Source organism: Elephantulus edwardii, unplaced genomic scaffold (assembly GCF_000299155.1).
Source record: "Elephantulus edwardii isolate Elephantulus edwardi_28Jun2011 unplaced genomic scaffold, EleEdw1.0 scaffold00343, whole genome shotgun sequence".
Classification (NCBI taxonomy): Eukaryota; Metazoa; Chordata; class Mammalia; order Macroscelidea; family Macroscelididae; genus Elephantulus; species Elephantulus edwardii.
The window spans coordinates 525,111-531,029 of NW_006400093.1; the positions used below are offsets into that span (position 1 = coordinate 525,111).

At 40.1% G+C, this 5,919-nt stretch overlaps 1 pseudogene; it reads right to left on the bottom strand.

Moving 5' to 3' along the window:
* Positions 1 to 739: 739 nt before the first annotated feature.
* Positions 740 to 1,339, bottom strand: LOC102860218 (annotated as a pseudogene).
* Between the last annotated feature and the right edge of the window lie 4,580 nt (positions 1,340 to 5,919).

Sequence of the window (5,919 nt, forward strand, 5' to 3'; positions counted from 1 at the left end):
ATATACATGTTTTTCTTCCGTCAAGGAGTAATAACAAATTATAGACCTATGATGGGACTGACCATGATACTACAAATAATGTGAAAATAAAAGTCATTTGTTTATACAAGCGTTCCTGAATGATATAATATGAAATAGGATCACAGCATCTCTATATATTACTAGGAGTTCAGAAATTAATCTCGCTTTAAGAAAACACATTCTATTCCTCTTTTAGGAGCAGAGGTTGTAGTTTTGTTTTTCATAACAAAAATATTGTTTATAAAAGCTCCAAAATGAACCTTAGACAAAACTGGTTACAACTGCAACTTCAGGGGTCGACCAAACTCACATTTACTGTGGCTGTGAACTTCTTGCTCCAGGGCCTTTGAGGATTTAAGTAAGATAGCAATCCCTTCTCTGTGCCCCCTATCCCCACTAAAAACAACTCCAGAGGTTCCTCCTTCATGGCTGCCTTTGGCAATGCTTTCAAATCTTTAAAACAAAAGAACCCGTTAAAGAAACAAGGAAGTTGAAAAATGACATTGCATGTGATGTATGAACTGAGGAAAAAACACATTTTGTCTTAAGGAGCATAGTTTGCTCTCAAAAGAAAAAGTGAGAAAAATATGGGAGCTTTTACTGTGGTCTTTCCTCAAAACTGCTTAAAAGAGAGTTTGACCAAAATTCCAAACTCTGAAAAGGTAATGATTCTGAAGGAGTGAGGGAAGCAAATAAATGATAAAGTACAACAGTAGCTTTAGCTGTTAATGAGTTTCTTTGCTCTGGTGTTGGCAACATCAATACGATCTTTGTTTGTGTCAGCCTTCTTTGTTATTGACTCTATTTGTCAATTTTTAGTATCAATCTCATTGTCCATGTCCAGGGCCATATATTTTAGATTTCCCAGGATACTGCCCACTTGAGTCAAGTTCTCTTCCATTTCATCTTCTCTAGCATCATTAGTTATACGATTAATGTGTCTACCACTGGCTCCCGTGGCTACATGCTGGGGCTGTTTACATACTACATTGTTATGTGTGTAGTCTCCAACATGTCCCCATGTTTTCTTATAGGATTTACCAGATCCAAAATTCTTTGTCCTATTACATGGGCAGACACAGCACTTGTTGAGTTCTGCTAAAGTCTTCTCTACCTCTCTTATGCCTTTATTTATTTGGTCCATACCCTCTTCTATTAGGTTTAGTTTTTCCCTTTGTTCATCAAGCACAGTGATGGTCTTGATTCCTGTATCCTGAGACTCAGTAGCTAAACTTAGCATTCTCCTTGTACTTTCCAGGGACTCATCAGTAACCTGGTGGGCCCACTGCTGGATTTCTTCTGCTGACAGATGATCCATGATGAATCAAAACTGTTGATAAGCACACAGATGGAAATGTAGGTATACCAAGAGCTGCAGCCCCTCCCAGTCAGCAGCAGCTCGGACACTTTTTGCTGAATCTTTAGGGTTTTCTAAGTATACTATCATATCATCTGCATAAAGAGATAATGTTATAATGGGTAGTCTTGTAGGGCATTATGATGAGTGAAATATCTCAGTCACAAAAGGACAAATACTGAATAGTTCCACTGTTGTACAGCAGGTCTAACATCAGAGTTGGGGGGAAACTAAGAGGGATGATGTATACTGCTTTGAAACAGATGAGGGAGAGAACTGTTTAGGGAGAATAGGTGATTAGGTATTATTGTCATGACAAGAGTCCAGAATGAAAGCTGCATAGTGGAGTGGACTGAGGGGGAGGGGGAATTGTAAAGAATGAAAGAATTTCTTTCTTATTTTTCAAAGAGAAAAGCTAACTGGGTAAGGGGTTGGCAGGGAGGAAAGTGTGCAAAAATGAATGAATCAAAATACAAAGTATCTGTAACCTTACATTAAAGTAAAAAAAGAATTACTATCTGTGCTATTATTATTTTTTCCTTGTATATTTTTGTACCTAAGAAATCTGGATGACAGCTACCTGGTCAACTGACTGGAAACGACTGATATTTATTCCTATTACAAAAAAAAGGTGACATTACAGAATCATACAATGTCACTCATATCACATGCAAACAGAATCCTGCTGAAGATGATCCAGAAATGAAACTAACAGTACATTAACCAGAAATACAAGCTCGCTTTACAAGAGGCCATGGCACTAGAGCCAATATTAGATGAATCTTGGAAGAAAGCAAAGAGTATCAGAGGGTTATCTACCTGTATCTCATTGAGTATGCAAAGCCATTTATTTGTCTGTGTAAATCACAATAAGTTCTGGTTAAATTTGAGGAGAATGGGAATACCAGAACACTTGATAGTGTTTAAACAAAACCTATACTTGAACAACTAATGTAATATATTTGATTCCTATGCATGCCAACAGGTGAGATCCATGTGTATAGCCTGCGTTTATGTTTCTTATAGAAGGTATTTGCAATAAATAAATCATTGAATGTGCAGAACTCTATCATTTTATCTCCAGCCTCATTTCCCTCTCCGAGCCCCTGTTTTCCAGCTACTGATCCTTCTTCCCTGTTCCCAACTTTTGCGTTCCAGTCGCCCATTATTATCAATGCATCTTGATTGCATGTTTGATCAATGTCTGACTGCAAAAGTTGGCAGAAATATTCTATTTCCTCCTCTTTGCCTCTAGTTGTTGGTGCATATATTTGAATTATAGTGGTATTCACTGGACTTCCTTGTATGCACATGGATATTATCCTCTCGCTCACCACATTGTATTTCAGGATGGATCTAGAAATGACTTTTTAAATTATGAAACCAACCTTATTCTTCCTCACCTTTTCATCCCTGGCATAGTAAATTATATAATTGTCTGATTCAAAATGTCCCATGCCAAGCCATCTCATTTCGCCAATACCACGTATGTCAATATTTATGCGTTCCATTTCTTTCTTAACAATGTCCAATTTTCCTACATTCATGCTTCTCACGTTCCACGTTCCAATCACTAGTGTTTGCTTACAGCTATTCCTTCTTCTCTGTATTTCCATTTCTAAGATCTCAGTCTCAATTGCCATGTCTGCTAGTCCAAGCGATAATCTAAGTGTGCTCTACTGTATATAGGGTTTTCAAAGGCCTGTCTTTTTGGAAGTGGATGGCAAATCCTTCTTCCTAGTCTGTCTCAATCTTTAAATACATGTATAAAAGTATCTGACAGACAAGCATTCCACAGAAAAGAGCAGATGAAAGACAACTGCCCAGTTATAACGATGACCAATAGATTCAATGTTGCTGTCTACCCACGCTTCCTTACTCCACCACCATAAAATAGATTACATTTGTGGAAAGACTCAGTGGAAAAGCTCAATATCAGCAGCAAAAACCAGGCTGGGTGCTGATTGTGGGACAGACCATCAACTACTCATATGCAAGTTCAAGCTGAAGTTGAGGAAAATTAAATCAAGTCCACAGGAACCAAAATTTGATCTTAAGTCTATCCCATTCGAATTTCAAAACCATCTCAGGAACAGGTTTGAGGCCTTGAGCACCAATGAGCGTAGGACAAATGAGCTCTGGGAGGATATCAAGAAAATCGTCCATGAAGAATGCAAAAGATCATTACAAAGGCTGAAAAAGAAGAAAAGACCAAGATGGATGTCAGATGAGATTCTGAATATTGCATTAGAGTGCCGAGAAGCCAAAGCTAAAGGAAGAAACCAAGAAATCAAAGAGCTAAACAGAAAATTTCAAAAGGCAGCGCGGGACGAAAAAGCAAGATACTATAATGAAACGTGCAGAGAACTGATGTCAGAAAATCAAAAGGGCTGAACTTGCTCAGCGTTTCTTAAGCTGAAGGAGCTCAAAACAAATTCAAGCCATGGATGGCAATACTTAAGGATATTTTGGGTAGAATGTTAAATGATCCAGGAAGTATCAAGAGAAGACGGGAGGAATACACAGAGTCACTGTATCAGAAGGAATTGGCTGACACAGAAGAATTTCATGAAATGACATATGAGCAAGAGCCTATGGTGATGAAGGAGGAAGTTCAAATTGCTCTGAAGGAACTGGCAAAAAACAAGGCTCCAGGAGTTGATGGCATACCAGTTGACTTATTTCAACAGACAGACACTGCCCTGGATGTGCTCAATAAGTTGTGCAAAGAAATCTGGAGAACAGCCAGCTGGCCCACTGACTGGAAAAGATCAGTATTTGTTCCCATTCCAACGAAAGGTGACCCAACAGAGTGCGAAAATTATTGAACAATATCATTAATATCACATGCAAGCAAGAGTCTGCTGAAAATTATCAAAAAATGTTTGGAACAATATGTCAACAGAGAACTGCCAGATGTACAGGCTGGATTTAGAAGAGGTCGTGGTATTAGGAATATTCCAGCTAATGATAGATGGGTCTTGGCAGAAAGCAGAGAATACCAGAAGAATGTCTACTTGTGCGTAATTGACTATGCAAAGGCTTTTGACTGTGTAGATCACAACAAGCCGTGGCTGACTCTGAGAAGAATGGGAATAACAGAACATTTGATTGTGCTAATGCGAAACCTATACTTGGACCAAGAGGTAGTCATCAGAGCAGAGCAAGGAGACACTACATGGTTCAAAATCAAGAAGGGGGTCCGTCAGGGATGTAATCTGTCTCCCTACCTTTTCAATCTGTATGCAGAACAGATCATCCGAGACGCTGGGCTCTACGAAGAGGAATGTGGCATCAGGATTGATGGAAGAGTCATCAACAGCCTGCATTATGCGGATGACACAACCCTGTTTGCTGAAACTGAGGAGGACCTGAAGCACTTGCTGCAGAATGTTAAGGACTGCAGCCTCCTATATGGACTGAAGCTCAATATCAAGAAAACAAACATTCTCACCCCTAGGCCAATTGGCAGAATCAGGATGTATGGTGAAGAGATTGAGATTGTTAACAACTTCAGTCTGCTTGACTCCACAGTCAACACTCTTGGCACCAGCAGCCAGGAAATTAAAAGACGGATTGTGATGGGAAAGTCTGCTGTTAGGGACCTCTCCAAAATACTAAAGAGCAACGGTGTCTCTCTGGAGACCAAGGTGTGTCTGATACAGGCCATGGTCTTTGCAATCACTTGTTATGCATCAGAGAGCTGGACAATGACTAGGGAAGATAGAAGAATTGATGCCTTTGAGCTGTGGTGCTGGAGAAGAGTATTGAGTGTACCATGGTCTGCTAAGGAAACAAACAGATTCATCCTGGAGAGGGTTAAACCAGGCTACTCCTTGGAGGCAAGGATTCTGGGGCTTCGTCTGACATACTTTGGACATGTTTAAGGAGAGTCAGGTCCTTGGAGAGGGACATCATGCTTGGTTGGGTAGAGGGACAGCGCAGGAGGGGAAGACCCTCTATGAGGTGAATTGATTCAGTAACTAGGGTAATTGGGATGGGTGTGTTGGAGGCAGTATAAATGGCACAGGATAGAGAAGGCTTTAGGGTTGTTTTACATAGGGTCACTATGAGTCGCAAGCAACTCAATGGCGCATAACAACAACAACAACATCTCTAGTCCACCTGACTGTGCCTGACTAGAGTGTCAGAAACTAGGCCATTTATAGGGCAGAGGAGAAGAGACGAGAAACATAAACAGCTTTCCCCTATCAGGGTGAAATCGTAGTCATAACCTGCGATCTGAGGGAAGAGTAAGTCATTTTCCCTGTCATTTTCATCTCACTTTCCCTGAATAAAGTGCCTGGGGCAGATCTTTAACTATTTCTTTTTGGTGGTAGTAAGGTAGCAGGTTGTGTCATACAGAGATTTCTTTTTACCAAAATTTAGTAGTTTTTTACTTCTGGTGGGTATAGTAACATAGGTAAACAGAGGGATTAGCCTATCCTTAGTATGGGTACAGAAATATTCTAACTAAATCTTAGTGACAGGAAAGCTGAACACCTGCAGGCCTAGGGGAACCTTGTGGTTGTTATGTGCTG